At 48.4% G+C, this 16,789-nt stretch overlaps 11 non-coding genes across 11 annotated transcripts; 7 read left to right on the forward strand and 4 right to left on the reverse strand.

Moving 5' to 3' along the window:
• Positions 1 to 270: 270 nt before the first annotated feature.
• LOC138034616 (U1 spliceosomal RNA) lies at positions 271 to 438 on the forward strand. The gene has a single exon (XR_011129123.1). It is a non-coding gene; the product is annotated as a U1 spliceosomal RNA (small nuclear RNA).
• Positions 439 to 1,416: 978 nt separating this feature from the next.
• On the reverse strand, positions 1,417 to 1,536 carry LOC138034582 (5S ribosomal RNA). Its single transcript, XR_011129091.1, has one exon. It is a non-coding gene; the product is annotated as a 5S ribosomal RNA (ribosomal RNA).
• A 267-nt stretch (positions 1,537 to 1,803) lies between these two features.
• On the forward strand, positions 1,804 to 1,997 carry LOC138034558 (U2 spliceosomal RNA). Its single transcript, XR_011129071.1, has one exon. It is a non-coding gene; the product is annotated as a U2 spliceosomal RNA (small nuclear RNA).
• Positions 1,998 to 2,191: 194 nt separating this feature from the next.
• LOC138034599 (U1 spliceosomal RNA) lies at positions 2,192 to 2,355 on the forward strand. The gene has a single exon (XR_011129106.1). It is a non-coding gene; the product is annotated as a U1 spliceosomal RNA (small nuclear RNA).
• Positions 2,356 to 3,331: 976 nt separating this feature from the next.
• LOC138034604 (5S ribosomal RNA) lies at positions 3,332 to 3,450 on the reverse strand. The gene has a single exon (XR_011129111.1). It is a non-coding gene; the product is annotated as a 5S ribosomal RNA (ribosomal RNA).
• A 4,709-nt stretch (positions 3,451 to 8,159) lies between these two features.
• LOC138034617 (U1 spliceosomal RNA) lies at positions 8,160 to 8,327 on the forward strand. The gene has a single exon (XR_011129124.1). It is a non-coding gene; the product is annotated as a U1 spliceosomal RNA (small nuclear RNA).
• A 978-nt stretch (positions 8,328 to 9,305) lies between these two features.
• Positions 9,306 to 9,425, reverse strand: LOC138034583 (5S ribosomal RNA). Its single transcript, XR_011129092.1, has one exon. It is a non-coding gene; the product is annotated as a 5S ribosomal RNA (ribosomal RNA).
• Positions 9,426 to 9,692: 267 nt separating this feature from the next.
• On the forward strand, positions 9,693 to 9,886 carry LOC138034559 (U2 spliceosomal RNA). The gene has a single exon (XR_011129072.1). It is a non-coding gene; the product is annotated as a U2 spliceosomal RNA (small nuclear RNA).
• A 194-nt stretch (positions 9,887 to 10,080) lies between these two features.
• Positions 10,081 to 10,244, forward strand: LOC138034600 (U1 spliceosomal RNA). Its single transcript, XR_011129107.1, has one exon. It is a non-coding gene; the product is annotated as a U1 spliceosomal RNA (small nuclear RNA).
• Positions 10,245 to 11,220: 976 nt separating this feature from the next.
• Positions 11,221 to 11,339, reverse strand: LOC138034615 (5S ribosomal RNA). The gene has a single exon (XR_011129122.1). It is a non-coding gene; the product is annotated as a 5S ribosomal RNA (ribosomal RNA).
• Positions 11,340 to 16,048: 4,709 nt separating this feature from the next.
• LOC138034618 (U1 spliceosomal RNA) lies at positions 16,049 to 16,216 on the forward strand. Its single transcript, XR_011129125.1, has one exon. It is a non-coding gene; the product is annotated as a U1 spliceosomal RNA (small nuclear RNA).
• Positions 16,217 to 16,789: the final 573 nt, after the last annotated feature.

A 16,789-nucleotide genomic window follows, 5' to 3' on the forward strand; every position in this document is an offset into this window, starting at 1 on the left:
TTCGTCCTGTTGGTTTGCTTGTTTGTTTGTTTGATGTGGAAATGCCATTCTCGAGTGTAAGTCGGACGAGGCGTCTCGTGAATGCTTTTCTTCGTTAGTTTTGTTTTTTTTTTTTGTTTGTAGGGGCGGGGTTCGATTCCCCGGTGACGTTTGACGTGCTGGTGCACCCCCGTTTGAGGCGAACCATTGTTGTTGATGGATGAGTCTGAATGTCTGGCAGCCATTGCACTCACCCTACCGGGGGGCTGCCATTCGCCTTAAACATAAAAAAAACTTACCTGACGCGGGAGGCACTTGGTGATCAGGGAGGCAGTCCTCTCAAGGTGAGGCTCTTTCATTGCACTTCGATTGGGGTTGACCCTTGCGATTACCCCAAATGTGGGTAACTCGAGCGTATAATTTCTGGTAGTGGGGACCTGCGTTCGCGCTTAGTCCCGCACCAAACCCCGGTGGCAAAGTTGGCTAATGGGAAGTTTGTTGGTAACGTTTCAGGCAGGGCAGGGAAGGAGATGCGGTGGCGGTGTAAGGACTAAGGAAGGTGAGTTGTATTTGTGAAGTCCACTGCTGAAATTGTAGGTGAATGTCCGTACTTGGTGCACTGAAAAACTGTGATTTCATTTCTCTCATTCTTGGCCGTACAGAGAGGGAGACGACGTGTTTATTTCAGCCGCATCGATTTCCATCGATAGACGAGTGAGACAAGAAAATGCCAGCGGGTCGAGCTCTTATCCTCGTGCATCGTTTCGAAAACGTAAGTGGATGTGTGTTTGTACTGCTCCATCGCGATAGATTTCTTTTGCGTTGTGTTATGTTGCGTTCTGGAGAGCCCCGTTTGCATTGAGTAACTGAGGACCCGCCAGATCAGTTGGCGTTACATTTCTGTGCCAACACTTTGTGGTTTCTCTATGTTATCAGTTAATTGGATTGTTATCATAAAAAGTAAATCTTTCATGGTTCAGGATAGTGTCTTTATCGGCCCTTTGAATACGTACTGTCCGTGTTGAGCAGGGAACAGTAAGACTTTGAAGTGCGCTACGTCACGTAAGTCACGTTTTCGCAAGATCAATGTTGTAGTGTTGTAGCCTTCGTTGTATACATATCATCCGGGCTAGGTTAACTTCCATCTAATGCATAACAGTGCATGCATTTTTTACTTGTCGTATCCTGTTCTTTGCTCACACGAAAAGATACGTTTCATGTCATAAACGTTGGATTGATAAGATCTCGCGCGCACGCGCTCCCTTGGGAATACAAGTTCCACTTTCTCGTGTGAACTATTTTGTTTTTGTCGTATGTCTCATCTTTGACATATCGTTGGCATGTTGTGTTCAAAAAACCTGGTTTGGAATGTGTCTTTCTTTCATTGAAAGAAACTGAGATTTTTTGAGATAATCAAGTGTACAGAAGAAAAAGGGAAGCCTACAACACGGGGTATTCCCAGGCGGTCTCCCATCCAAGTACTAAACCCCGCCCGACAGGGCTTAACTTCGGTGATCGGACGAGAACCGGTGTTTTCCCTGTGGTATGGTCGTAGACAAGTAATTTGCCGTGAAAATTAAACTTTGTTATAAGGGAAAATGAAAACGAGGTCAGAGCAAGCACAATGTGCATTTGTCCTCTTGCCGTCACGCAAGTGCCATGCAATGCTGGTGCTGCTGCCCACTGTACAAGAGCGATCGTTGTGTGCGCCTCGCTTTCAGGTTGGCTTTGGGCATTCCTTCCTTGGCACGGATTGTAACGGACCACCATATCTCGTGGCCATGAGACTGGGAGCACCTTGTCCGCCGTGAGCCATTTACGGGCATCGCTTCTCGGCCTTTTGGCTAAGATCAAGTGTAGTAATCTGTTCTTATCAGCTTAATATCTGATACCGCTGCTCATCGAGCAGCTCATATATTAAACTGATTTTTGGAACTGGGCCGTGGAAAAGAGGCTTGCCTCGTCCCGGCCACGGGTTGCCTCGGTATAGCACTACCTCCGAGCGTGGCCCACTTCCCTCTGGGGAAGAAATAATCAAGTGAAAGCAGAAAAAGTGACCAAGCAACCAACCTTCACATTCTCTTCTCTTTTCTAGGTAGCATAGCAGCGAGTGGACAGCACGACACGACAGGACGAGGAGCACGTGACCTCCATTACCACATGGTATGCGCAGACAAGTTGCGTTTTGCGGTCCCGGAGAGGCTGAAAAGGCATACTTACCTGACGCGGGAGGCACTGTGATCAGGGAGGCAGTCCTCTCAAGGTGAGGCTCTTTCATTGCACTTCGATTGGGTTGACCCTTGCGATTACCCCAAATGTGGGTAACTCGAGCGTATAATTTCTGGTAGTGGGGACCTGCGTTCGCGCTAGTCCCCGCACCAAACCCCGGTGGCAAAGTTGGCTAATGGGAAGGTTTGTTGGTAACGTTTCAGGCAGGGCAGGGAAGGAGATGCGGTGGCGGTGTAAGGACTAAGGAAGGTGAGTTGTATTTGTGAAGTCCACTGCTGAAATTGTAGGTGAATGTTCCGTACTTGGTGCACTGAAAAACTGTGATTTCATTTCTCTCATTCTTGGCCGTACAGAGAGGGAGACGACGTGTTTATTTCAGCCGCATCGATTTCCATCGATAGACGAGTGAGACAAGAAAATGCCAGCGGGTCGAGCTCTTATCCTCGTGCATCGTTTCGAAAACGTAAGTGGATGTGTGTTTGTACTGCTCCATCGCGATAGATTTATTTTGCGTTGTGTTATGTTGCGTTCTGGAGAGCCCGTTTTGCATTGAGTAACTGAGGACCCGCCAGATCAGTTGGCGTTACATTTCTGTGGCCAACACTTTGTGGTTTCTCTATGTTATCAGTTAATTGGATTGTTATCATAAAAAGTAAATCTTTCATGGTCAGGATAGTGTCTTATCGGCCCTTTGAATACGTACTGTCCGTGTTGAGCAGGGAACAGTAAGACTTTGAAGTGCGCTACGTCACGTAAGTCACGTTTTCGCAAGATCAATGTTGTAGTGTTGTAGCCTTCGTTGTATACATATCATCCGGGCTAGGTTAACTTCCATCTAATGCATAACAGTGCATGCATTTTTTACTTGTCGTATCCTGTTCTTTGCTCACACGAAAAGATACGTTTCATGTCATAAACGTTGGATTGATAAGATCTCGCGCGCACGCGCTCCCTTGGGAATACAAGTTCCACTTTCTCGTGTGAACTATTTTGTTTTTGTCGTATGTCTCATCTTTGACATATCGTTGGCATGTTGTGTTCAAAAAACCTGGTTTGGAATGTTCTTTCATTGAAAGAAACTGAGATTTTTTGAGATAATCAAGTGTACAGAAGGAAAAAGGGAAGCCTACAACACGGGGTATTCCCAGGCGGTCTCCCATCCAAGTACTAACCCCGCCCGACAGGGCTTAACTTCGGTGATCGGACGAGAACCGGTGTTTTCCCTGTGGTATGGTCGTAGACAAGTAATTTGCCGTGAAAATTAACTTTGTTATAAGGGAAAATGAAAACGAGGTCAGAGCAAGCACAATGTGCATTTGTCCTCTTGCCGTCAACGCAAGTGCCATGCAATGCTGGTGCTGCTGCCCACTGTACAAGAGCGATCGTTGTGTGCGCCTCGCTTTCAGGTTGGCTTTGGGCATTCCTTCCTTGGCACGGATTGTAATCGGACCACCATATCTCGTGGCCATGAGACTGGGAGCACCTTGTCCGCCGTGAGCATTTACGGGCATCTGCCAAAAGTACTGAGATTCTGTTAAAAAATTACAAAATGTTAAAAACCACCAAGTGGTGGCACTTTATGTAAAGTGGCTGAGAATACAGGTGTGCGTCGTAAGGGGTACTGTTTGCTAGTGGTGGTACCGACAGTCTTGTTTCTTCGGGTGTTTCCTCCATCCTCCCAATCTGTTGAACCTTTGGAGGTGGAAATGGTTGAGGTATCCACTCCTCGTAAACGCGGTTGTGATTCCGTTGAGAACCTCCTCTGATAGCTCTTCTGTTACTCCTTCCCGGAAGGCTCTTACAAAGGTGGCTAAGAAGAGCGGAGCTGCGCCCTCTTCTACTAAATCGAAGACTCGTGCTTCAGCTGATACTGTCAAGTCTGCGAAGCACGAAGGTTTGCCTGATGTGTCGTTTTCCCTCCCCCAACGCAAAGCACGTACATAGTTACTCTTTTACTGTACTCCATTATGGCTCTGTCAGTTGTCTCAATTAACGTCAACGGTCTGCGAGACCAGTCTAAGCGAGCTGGGTTTGTACAGTGGCTTCATTCCTTGCCTGTTGTTTCCTGATGTAGTGTGCCTCCAAGAGGCCCACTGCATCTCCCTCAGTGAGTGTCAGTCCTGGTTTCCAGTCATCTGGTCTTTCCGTTGTGGTGTCTCCGGCTCTAATAAGTCCTTGTGGTTGTATGTTTTTGTTTTCGTCCAGTGTTGTCCCTTGTTAAATCTCTTCCTCTGATAGTTGTGGTCGGTTTTTGTTATGTGAGTTTTCTTTGCGTGGCGCTGTGTTCAGGGTTGCTTGCATTTATGCTCCCAATCGTAACCCTGATCGTGATGCCTTCCTGGACGGGGTCTCTTCCCGATTAGACCCTTCAGTTCCCACCCTCCTCGCCGGCGATTTTAATACCGTCTTTGATCGCGCTGCTGACCGTGTGGGCTCCGTGGTCGGTGATACCTCGCGTGAGAGTGTTGTTGCCCTTGGTCGTCTTTTTGACGATGTCTGTTGTATTGATATTTGGAGATACCTCCATCCGTCTTCCTCCGCCTTTACCTGGACTAAGGCGGATGGCTCTATCTCCTCCCGTATAGATCTAATTGGGTGCCCTTATGTCTGGGTTGCGTCTCTGTCTCTGTTTGTGAAATTCTTCCGTGTCCGTTTTCAGACCATTGTGCTGTGTCCTGCTCTCTTACTGTTCCTGACGTTATTCCTCCTGGTCCGGGGCTTTGGAAGCTTAATACCTCAGTCCTGGAGGAGGAGGAGTACTGGTCTGTCGCCTTATTTCTGACTTTTGGGCCGATTGGAAGGACTGTAAGCTCTGTTTTTCCTCTCTTTCCAAGTGGTGGGATTCCGGTAAAGCAAAGATCGAAGGGCATTACGGTATCTTACTGTGTGCGCCGGTCGCAGAAAGAATCTTGGTCACGCGATTTGTTGGCTAGTTGGCGGCACACCTCAAGGCACGGCTTGATGCTGGTTGCCTGTCTGTTTTAGGTGTTTATCGATCCACCCTTGAACAGCTTTCCGCCTATGACATCAGGGCTGCTCAAGGTGCCCAAGTACGGTCACGTGTGTCCGATGGGTTGAGGAGGGCGAAGTCTCATCGGCGTACTTTTTTCGTTTAGAGAAGAAACGGTCTGCTGACCGGTGGGTTTCTGCGCTTCGGAACCCTGATGGGTCCATTGTTTCAACACCTTCTGATCTGTGTTCTTCGTTCGCCACTTTCTACTCCTCTCTTTTTTTACTGCCTGTCCTACGGATTCCGCCGCTCAAGATATTCTTCTCAGTAATGTGTCCCTCGTCCTTTCATCTGCCCAAGCTGATCTTTGTGAGGGCTTTCTGACTCTTGAGGAGTGTCATCGTGCCCTTGTTGGCATGGCTCGTCGTAAAGCCCCGGGGTCCGATGGCCTCTCCCATGGAGTTTTAACTTGAAATTCTGGGACGTCCTTGGGTCTGATTTAGTGGAGGTCTTGAATTCGTGTTATCTGTCTGGTTCTATGTCTTTGTCTCAACGGCGGGGTCTCATATCCTTAATCTTTAAGAAGGGAGATCGGTTGGACGCTCGTAACTGGCGCCCCATCTCCCTTCTCAACGTCGACTATAAGCTTGCTTCTCGTGTTTATTGCTGGGCGCCTTCTCAAAGTTATCCATCTGGTTTGTTAGTGAGGATCAGACCTGCGGTGTTCCTGGCAGGTTTATTGGCGAGAATGTTGCTCTTTTGCGTGATGTGGTTGCCTTTGCCACGGAATCTGACATCCCGTTGCCGTTCTCTCCTTAGACCAGGAAAAGGCCTTTGATAGAGTGGATTGGTCATTTATGTGTGCTACTTTGTCGAGGATGGGTTTTGGCCCATCTTTTGTCCGTTGGGTTGTTCTGTTCTATTCTGCTGTCCAAAGCTCTGTAGTTGTTAATGGTTATCTGTCTCGGTTTTTTCCTTTGTCTCGTGGCGTGCGTCAGGGCTGTCCTTTGTCTCCATTATTGTATGTTCTAGTTTCTGAAGTGCTTGCTGTTAACATTCGTGCCAATCCACGTATCATTGGTCTTTCTGTCCCCGGGCCCCCGCGGGCCCTGTCTCCGATCTCGCAGTACGCCGATGACACCTCTCTCATTGTCACGTCTGATATTGCCATTGCTGCTATTTTTGAAGTTTATGCTCTTTTTGAAAGGGGTTCTGGTGCTAAGCTTAATCAGGGATCCAAATCCAAGGGATTGTGGCTCGGTTCGTGGTCTGGCAGGACTGACCCCCCTGTCACCCTGGACTGGGACCTCGGCCAAGATCAAAGTGCTGGGCGTCTTTATTGGGCCTGGGAATTTGGAGGAAGTGAACTGGCGTCCTAGGATTGATGCCGTGGAGAATGTGCTGGCTTCTTGGAGGCAACGCTCCCTGTCCTACGGCGGGAGAGCTCTCGTCATCAACGCCTTGGCCCTTTCTAGGGTTTTGGTACATTGCCTCCCTAATTCATGTCCCCCCTTGGGTTTCTTCCGAGCTTTGTAAATTGGTTTTTGGGTTTTTTTGGAAGGGCAAACGCGATCTGGTTTCTCGTGCTGTTGTTGTTCAGCCTACATCTGCTGGTGGGTTTTTCTGTCATTGATCTTCGTCTTAAGGTTTCTGCGCTTCTTGTCCAGTGGGTTCGGCGTTTCACTGTTTTCTCCGCGTAGTTGGGTCCATTTCTTTTCCTTTTGGTGTGATTCTCGTTTTGGTGTCCCTGCTCTTGATGTTGTTCTGTCCCGTCCTGAGGCCTTTTCCTCCAAGTCCCTCCCCCCGTTTTACTCTGCTCTTCTGTCTGCTTGGCGTTTGGTTGGTGGTTCCTTTTCCCGTCGGCGTCGTTCCTCCCTTGTCATTGCGTCTTTGTCCCCTCATCATGTTTGCTGCTGTTTCCTCTATCTCTGCAAATTCTGTTTATTTGTTTTTGCTGTCTGAGGATCGTCCGACTCCCCATTGTGTTGACAAGTTTTTTCCTTTGTATGGCTATACTCTCTACTGGCCTTCGACCTGGTCCCAATTGTTCTTCTTCAATCTTGACCGCCCAGTGATCGATCTCAACTGAAAGGTCGCCATGGCGTGTTGTACACTGCCGATCGCCTTGTCGGTTTTTGGGTACTCGGTCGACCCTTCTTGCTTTTTGCCGTCTTGCCTCTGAATGTCCTTCTCACTTGTTTTTCTCCTGCCCTCTTGCTCATAGTGTTCTTTCATGGTTACAGTCTCTATTGTTTGGTTTTTTCGTCTTCGTCCCCTTCTTTGGTTTGCCGTCACGTGCTGTTTGGTTTTTGACCCGGCTGAGATCCGTCGAGTTCCTCGTGTTTTCGTGTACATCCTAGGTTGTCTGTAAGTATTTTATCTGGCTCGCTCGGAATGACTTTCGTTTCCGTAATGTGCCGCCCGGTGCTCTCGATGTCATCGCAAAGGTCCGCTCTCGTGTCAAGTTCAATCTACCTCTCCTTTTTAAGCGTTTCAAGTCCCCCCGTCGTCTACGTTATTTTCATCGTCAGTGGGGTGCGTCTGGCATTATCGGCTCTGTTTGCAATGGTCGTTTTTCTCTGTCCCAGTTCTAGTCCCATTGTCGCCCCAAGCTGTTGCTGTCTCGCGGCGTACCTACTCCTGTTAGGATGAGTCTTTCTGACTGGCGTCCTTGTCAGGTCTGCCATTCGCCGCTGCACAGTTCGGTTGTTTTTGTTTTGTCCTGTAGTCCTTCGTCCTGTTGGTTTGCTTGTTTGTTTGTTTGATGTGGAAATGCCATTCTCGAGTGTAAGTCGGACGAGGCGTCTCGTGAATGCTTTTCTTCGTTAGTTTTGTTTTTTTTTTTTGTTTGTAGGGGCGGGGTTCGATTCCCCGGTGACGTTTGACGTGCTGGTGCACCCCCGTTTGAGGCGAACCATTGTTGTTGATGGATGAGTCTGAATGTCTGGCAGCCATTGCACTCACCCTACCGGGGGGCTGCCATTCGCCTTAAACATAAAAAAAACTTACCTGACGCGGGAGGCACTTGGTGATCAGGGAGGCAGTCCTCTCAAGGTGAGGCTCTTTCATTGCACTTCGATTGGGGTTGACCCTTGCGATTACCCCAAATGTGGGTAACTCGAGCGTATAATTTCTGGTAGTGGGGACCTGCGTTCGCGCTTAGTCCCGCACCAAACCCCGGTGGCAAAGTTGGCTAATGGGAAGTTTGTTGGTAACGTTTCAGGCAGGGCAGGGAAGGAGATGCGGTGGCGGTGTAAGGACTAAGGAAGGTGAGTTGTATTTGTGAAGTCCACTGCTGAAATTGTAGGTGAATGTCCGTACTTGGTGCACTGAAAAACTGTGATTTCATTTCTCTCATTCTTGGCCGTACAGAGAGGGAGACGACGTGTTTATTTCAGCCGCATCGATTTCCATCGATAGACGAGTGAGACAAGAAAATGCCAGCGGGTCGAGCTCTTATCCTCGTGCATCGTTTCGAAAACGTAAGTGGATGTGTGTTTGTACTGCTCCATCGCGATAGATTTCTTTTGCGTTGTGTTATGTTGCGTTCTGGAGAGCCCCGTTTGCATTGAGTAACTGAGGACCCGCCAGATCAGTTGGCGTTACATTTCTGTGCCAACACTTTGTGGTTTCTCTATGTTATCAGTTAATTGGATTGTTATCATAAAAAGTAAATCTTTCATGGTTCAGGATAGTGTCTTTATCGGCCCTTTGAATACGTACTGTCCGTGTTGAGCAGGGAACAGTAAGACTTTGAAGTGCGCTACGTCACGTAAGTCACGTTTTCGCAAGATCAATGTTGTAGTGTTGTAGCCTTCGTTGTATACATATCATCCGGGCTAGGTTAACTTCCATCTAATGCATAACAGTGCATGCATTTTTTACTTGTCGTATCCTGTTCTTTGCTCACACGAAAAGATACGTTTCATGTCATAAACGTTGGATTGATAAGATCTCGCGCGCACGCGCTCCCTTGGGAATACAAGTTCCACTTTCTCGTGTGAACTATTTTGTTTTTGTCGTATGTCTCATCTTTGACATATCGTTGGCATGTTGTGTTCAAAAAACCTGGTTTGGAATGTGTCTTTCTTTCATTGAAAGAAACTGAGATTTTTTGAGATAATCAAGTGTACAGAAGAAAAAGGGAAGCCTACAACACGGGGTATTCCCAGGCGGTCTCCCATCCAAGTACTAAACCCCGCCCGACAGGGCTTAACTTCGGTGATCGGACGAGAACCGGTGTTTTCCCTGTGGTATGGTCGTAGACAAGTAATTTGCCGTGAAAATTAAACTTTGTTATAAGGGAAAATGAAAACGAGGTCAGAGCAAGCACAATGTGCATTTGTCCTCTTGCCGTCACGCAAGTGCCATGCAATGCTGGTGCTGCTGCCCACTGTACAAGAGCGATCGTTGTGTGCGCCTCGCTTTCAGGTTGGCTTTGGGCATTCCTTCCTTGGCACGGATTGTAACGGACCACCATATCTCGTGGCCATGAGACTGGGAGCACCTTGTCCGCCGTGAGCCATTTACGGGCATCGCTTCTCGGCCTTTTGGCTAAGATCAAGTGTAGTAATCTGTTCTTATCAGCTTAATATCTGATACCGCTGCTCATCGAGCAGCTCATATATTAAACTGATTTTTGGAACTGGGCCGTGGAAAAGAGGCTTGCCTCGTCCCGGCCACGGGTTGCCTCGGTATAGCACTACCTCCGAGCGTGGCCCACTTCCCTCTGGGGAAGAAATAATCAAGTGAAAGCAGAAAAAGTGACCAAGCAACCAACCTTCACATTCTCTTCTCTTTTCTAGGTAGCATAGCAGCGAGTGGACAGCACGACACGACAGGACGAGGAGCACGTGACCTCCATTACCACATGGTATGCGCAGACAAGTTGCGTTTTGCGGTCCCGGAGAGGCTGAAAAGGCATACTTACCTGACGCGGGAGGCACTGTGATCAGGGAGGCAGTCCTCTCAAGGTGAGGCTCTTTCATTGCACTTCGATTGGGTTGACCCTTGCGATTACCCCAAATGTGGGTAACTCGAGCGTATAATTTCTGGTAGTGGGGACCTGCGTTCGCGCTAGTCCCCGCACCAAACCCCGGTGGCAAAGTTGGCTAATGGGAAGGTTTGTTGGTAACGTTTCAGGCAGGGCAGGGAAGGAGATGCGGTGGCGGTGTAAGGACTAAGGAAGGTGAGTTGTATTTGTGAAGTCCACTGCTGAAATTGTAGGTGAATGTTCCGTACTTGGTGCACTGAAAAACTGTGATTTCATTTCTCTCATTCTTGGCCGTACAGAGAGGGAGACGACGTGTTTATTTCAGCCGCATCGATTTCCATCGATAGACGAGTGAGACAAGAAAATGCCAGCGGGTCGAGCTCTTATCCTCGTGCATCGTTTCGAAAACGTAAGTGGATGTGTGTTTGTACTGCTCCATCGCGATAGATTTATTTTGCGTTGTGTTATGTTGCGTTCTGGAGAGCCCGTTTTGCATTGAGTAACTGAGGACCCGCCAGATCAGTTGGCGTTACATTTCTGTGGCCAACACTTTGTGGTTTCTCTATGTTATCAGTTAATTGGATTGTTATCATAAAAAGTAAATCTTTCATGGTCAGGATAGTGTCTTATCGGCCCTTTGAATACGTACTGTCCGTGTTGAGCAGGGAACAGTAAGACTTTGAAGTGCGCTACGTCACGTAAGTCACGTTTTCGCAAGATCAATGTTGTAGTGTTGTAGCCTTCGTTGTATACATATCATCCGGGCTAGGTTAACTTCCATCTAATGCATAACAGTGCATGCATTTTTTACTTGTCGTATCCTGTTCTTTGCTCACACGAAAAGATACGTTTCATGTCATAAACGTTGGATTGATAAGATCTCGCGCGCACGCGCTCCCTTGGGAATACAAGTTCCACTTTCTCGTGTGAACTATTTTGTTTTTGTCGTATGTCTCATCTTTGACATATCGTTGGCATGTTGTGTTCAAAAAACCTGGTTTGGAATGTTCTTTCATTGAAAGAAACTGAGATTTTTTGAGATAATCAAGTGTACAGAAGGAAAAAGGGAAGCCTACAACACGGGGTATTCCCAGGCGGTCTCCCATCCAAGTACTAACCCCGCCCGACAGGGCTTAACTTCGGTGATCGGACGAGAACCGGTGTTTTCCCTGTGGTATGGTCGTAGACAAGTAATTTGCCGTGAAAATTAACTTTGTTATAAGGGAAAATGAAAACGAGGTCAGAGCAAGCACAATGTGCATTTGTCCTCTTGCCGTCAACGCAAGTGCCATGCAATGCTGGTGCTGCTGCCCACTGTACAAGAGCGATCGTTGTGTGCGCCTCGCTTTCAGGTTGGCTTTGGGCATTCCTTCCTTGGCACGGATTGTAATCGGACCACCATATCTCGTGGCCATGAGACTGGGAGCACCTTGTCCGCCGTGAGCATTTACGGGCATCTGCCAAAAGTACTGAGATTCTGTTAAAAAATTACAAAATGTTAAAAACCACCAAGTGGTGGCACTTTATGTAAAGTGGCTGAGAATACAGGTGTGCGTCGTAAGGGGTACTGTTTGCTAGTGGTGGTACCGACAGTCTTGTTTCTTCGGGTGTTTCCTCCATCCTCCCAATCTGTTGAACCTTTGGAGGTGGAAATGGTTGAGGTATCCACTCCTCGTAAACGCGGTTGTGATTCCGTTGAGAACCTCCTCTGATAGCTCTTCTGTTACTCCTTCCCGGAAGGCTCTTACAAAGGTGGCTAAGAAGAGCGGAGCTGCGCCCTCTTCTACTAAATCGAAGACTCGTGCTTCAGCTGATACTGTCAAGTCTGCGAAGCACGAAGGTTTGCCTGATGTGTCGTTTTCCCTCCCCCAACGCAAAGCACGTACATAGTTACTCTTTTACTGTACTCCATTATGGCTCTGTCAGTTGTCTCAATTAACGTCAACGGTCTGCGAGACCAGTCTAAGCGAGCTGGGTTTGTACAGTGGCTTCATTCCTTGCCTGTTGTTTCCTGATGTAGTGTGCCTCCAAGAGGCCCACTGCATCTCCCTCAGTGAGTGTCAGTCCTGGTTTCCAGTCATCTGGTCTTTCCGTTGTGGTGTCTCCGGCTCTAATAAGTCCTTGTGGTTGTATGTTTTTGTTTTCGTCCAGTGTTGTCCCTTGTTAAATCTCTTCCTCTGATAGTTGTGGTCGGTTTTTGTTATGTGAGTTTTCTTTGCGTGGCGCTGTGTTCAGGGTTGCTTGCATTTATGCTCCCAATCGTAACCCTGATCGTGATGCCTTCCTGGACGGGGTCTCTTCCCGATTAGACCCTTCAGTTCCCACCCTCCTCGCCGGCGATTTTAATACCGTCTTTGATCGCGCTGCTGACCGTGTGGGCTCCGTGGTCGGTGATACCTCGCGTGAGAGTGTTGTTGCCCTTGGTCGTCTTTTTGACGATGTCTGTTGTATTGATATTTGGAGATACCTCCATCCGTCTTCCTCCGCCTTTACCTGGACTAAGGCGGATGGCTCTATCTCCTCCCGTATAGATCTAATTGGGTGCCCTTATGTCTGGGTTGCGTCTCTGTCTCTGTTTGTGAAATTCTTCCGTGTCCGTTTTCAGACCATTGTGCTGTGTCCTGCTCTCTTACTGTTCCTGACGTTATTCCTCCTGGTCCGGGGCTTTGGAAGCTTAATACCTCAGTCCTGGAGGAGGAGGAGTACTGGTCTGTCGCCTTATTTCTGACTTTTGGGCCGATTGGAAGGACTGTAAGCTCTGTTTTTCCTCTCTTTCCAAGTGGTGGGATTCCGGTAAAGCAAAGATCGAAGGGCATTACGGTATCTTACTGTGTGCGCCGGTCGCAGAAAGAATCTTGGTCACGCGATTTGTTGGCTAGTTGGCGGCACACCTCAAGGCACGGCTTGATGCTGGTTGCCTGTCTGTTTTAGGTGTTTATCGATCCACCCTTGAACAGCTTTCCGCCTATGACATCAGGGCTGCTCAAGGTGCCCAAGTACGGTCACGTGTGTCCGATGGGTTGAGGAGGGCGAAGTCTCATCGGCGTACTTTTTTCGTTTAGAGAAGAAACGGTCTGCTGACCGGTGGGTTTCTGCGCTTCGGAACCCTGATGGGTCCATTGTTTCAACACCTTCTGATCTGTGTTCTTCGTTCGCCACTTTCTACTCCTCTCTTTTTTTACTGCCTGTCCTACGGATTCCGCCGCTCAAGATATTCTTCTCAGTAATGTGTCCCTCGTCCTTTCATCTGCCCAAGCTGATCTTTGTGAGGGCTTTCTGACTCTTGAGGAGTGTCATCGTGCCCTTGTTGGCATGGCTCGTCGTAAAGCCCCGGGGTCCGATGGCCTCTCCCATGGAGTTTTAACTTGAAATTCTGGGACGTCCTTGGGTCTGATTTAGTGGAGGTCTTGAATTCGTGTTATCTGTCTGGTTCTATGTCTTTGTCTCAACGGCGGGGTCTCATATCCTTAATCTTTAAGAAGGGAGATCGGTTGGACGCTCGTAACTGGCGCCCCATCTCCCTTCTCAACGTCGACTATAAGCTTGCTTCTCGTGTTTATTGCTGGGCGCCTTCTCAAAGTTATCCATCTGGTTTGTTAGTGAGGATCAGACCTGCGGTGTTCCTGGCAGGTTTATTGGCGAGAATGTTGCTCTTTTGCGTGATGTGGTTGCCTTTGCCACGGAATCTGACATCCCGTTGCCGTTCTCTCCTTAGACCAGGAAAAGGCCTTTGATAGAGTGGATTGGTCATTTATGTGTGCTACTTTGTCGAGGATGGGTTTTGGCCCATCTTTTGTCCGTTGGGTTGTTCTGTTCTATTCTGCTGTCCAAAGCTCTGTAGTTGTTAATGGTTATCTGTCTCGGTTTTTTCCTTTGTCTCGTGGCGTGCGTCAGGGCTGTCCTTTGTCTCCATTATTGTATGTTCTAGTTTCTGAAGTGCTTGCTGTTAACATTCGTGCCAATCCACGTATCATTGGTCTTTCTGTCCCCGGGCCCCCGCGGGCCCTGTCTCCGATCTCGCAGTACGCCGATGACACCTCTCTCATTGTCACGTCTGATATTGCCATTGCTGCTATTTTTGAAGTTTATGCTCTTTTTGAAAGGGGTTCTGGTGCTAAGCTTAATCAGGGATCCAAATCCAAGGGATTGTGGCTCGGTTCGTGGTCTGGCAGGACTGACCCCCCTGTCACCCTGGACTGGGACCTCGGCCAAGATCAAAGTGCTGGGCGTCTTTATTGGGCCTGGGAATTTGGAGGAAGTGAACTGGCGTCCTAGGATTGATGCCGTGGAGAATGTGCTGGCTTCTTGGAGGCAACGCTCCCTGTCCTACGGCGGGAGAGCTCTCGTCATCAACGCCTTGGCCCTTTCTAGGGTTTTGGTACATTGCCTCCCTAATTCATGTCCCCCCTTGGGTTTCTTCCGAGCTTTGTAAATTGGTTTTTGGGTTTTTTTGGAAGGGCAAACGCGATCTGGTTTCTCGTGCTGTTGTTGTTCAGCCTACATCTGCTGGTGGGTTTTTCTGTCATTGATCTTCGTCTTAAGGTTTCTGCGCTTCTTGTCCAGTGGGTTCGGCGTTTCACTGTTTTCTCCGCGTAGTTGGGTCCATTTCTTTTCCTTTTGGTGTGATTCTCGTTTTGGTGTCCCTGCTCTTGATGTTGTTCTGTCCCGTCCTGAGGCCTTTTCCTCCAAGTCCCTCCCCCCGTTTTACTCTGCTCTTCTGTCTGCTTGGCGTTTGGTTGGTGGTTCCTTTTCCCGTCGGCGTCGTTCCTCCCTTGTCATTGCGTCTTTGTCCCCTCATCATGTTTGCTGCTGTTTCCTCTATCTCTGCAAATTCTGTTTATTTGTTTTTGCTGTCTGAGGATCGTCCGACTCCCCATTGTGTTGACAAGTTTTTTCCTTTGTATGGCTATACTCTCTACTGGCCTTCGACCTGGTCCCAATTGTTCTTCTTCAATCTTGACCGCCCAGTGATCGATCTCAACTGAAAGGTCGCCATGGCGTGTTGTACACTGCCGATCGCCTTGTCGGTTTTTGGGTACTCGGTCGACCCTTCTTGCTTTTTGCCGTCTTGCCTCTGAATGTCCTTCTCACTTGTTTTTCTCCTGCCCTCTTGCTCATAGTGTTCTTTCATGGTTACAGTCTCTATTGTTTGGTTTTTTCGTCTTCGTCCCCTTCTTTGGTTTGCCGTCACGTGCTGTTTGGTTTTTGACCCGGCTGAGATCCGTCGAGTTCCTCGTGTTTTCGTGTACATCCTAGGTTGTCTGTAAGTATTTTATCTGGCTCGCTCGGAATGACTTTCGTTTCCGTAATGTGCCGCCCGGTGCTCTCGATGTCATCGCAAAGGTCCGCTCTCGTGTCAAGTTCAATCTACCTCTCCTTTTTAAGCGTTTCAAGTCCCCCCGTCGTCTACGTTATTTTCATCGTCAGTGGGGTGCGTCTGGCATTATCGGCTCTGTTTGCAATGGTCGTTTTTCTCTGTCCCAGTTCTAGTCCCATTGTCGCCCCAAGCTGTTGCTGTCTCGCGGCGTACCTACTCCTGTTAGGATGAGTCTTTCTGACTGGCGTCCTTGTCAGGTCTGCCATTCGCCGCTGCACAGTTCGGTTGTTTTTGTTTTGTCCTGTAGTCCTTCGTCCTGTTGGTTTGCTTGTTTGTTTGTTTGATGTGGAAATGCCATTCTCGAGTGTAAGTCGGACGAGGCGTCTCGTGAATGCTTTTCTTCGTTAGTTTTGTTTTTTTTTTTTGTTTGTAGGGGCGGGGTTCGATTCCCCGGTGACGTTTGACGTGCTGGTGCACCCCCGTTTGAGGCGAACCATTGTTGTTGATGGATGAGTCTGAATGTCTGGCAGCCATTGCACTCACCCTACCGGGGGGCTGCCATTCGCCTTAAACATAAAAAAAACTTACCTGACGCGGGAGGCACTTGGTGATCAGGGAGGCAGTCCTCTCAAGGTGAGGCTCTTTCATTGCACTTCGATTGGGGTTGACCCTTGCGATTACCCCAAATGTGGGTAACTCGAGCGTATAATTTCTGGTAGTGGGGACCTGCGTTCGCGCTTAGTCCCGCACCAAACCCCGGTGGCAAAGTTGGCTAATGGGAAGTTTGTTGGTAACGTTTCAGGCAGGGCAGGGAAGGAGATGCGGTGGCGGTGTAAGGACTAAGGAAGGTGAGTTGTATTTGTGAAGTCCACTGCTGAAATTGTAGGTGAATGTCCGTACTTGGTGCACTGAAAAACTGTGATTTCATTTCTCTCATTCTTGGCCGTACAGAGAGGGAGACGACGTGTTTATTTCAGCCGCATCGATTTCCATCGATAGACGAGTGAGACAAGAAAATGCCAGCGGGTCGAGCTCTTATCCTCGTGCATCGTTTCGAAAACGTAAGTGGATGTGTGTTTGTACTGCTCCATCGCGATAGATTTCTTTTGCGTTGTGTTATGTTGCGTTCTGGAGAGCCCCGTTTGCATTGAGTAACTGAGGACCCGCCAGATCAGTTGGCGTTACATTTCTGTGCCAACACTTTGTGGTTTCTCTATGTTATCAGTTAATTGGATTGTTATCATAAAAAGTAAATCTTTCATGGTTCAGGATAGTGTCTTTATCGGCCCTTTGAATACGTACTGTCCGTGTTGAGCAGGGA

Source organism: Montipora capricornis, unplaced genomic scaffold (genome assembly GCF_036669925.1).
Source record: "Montipora capricornis isolate CH-2021 unplaced genomic scaffold, ASM3666992v2 scaffold_128, whole genome shotgun sequence".
Taxonomy (NCBI): domain Eukaryota; kingdom Metazoa; phylum Cnidaria; class Anthozoa; order Scleractinia; family Acroporidae; genus Montipora; species Montipora capricornis.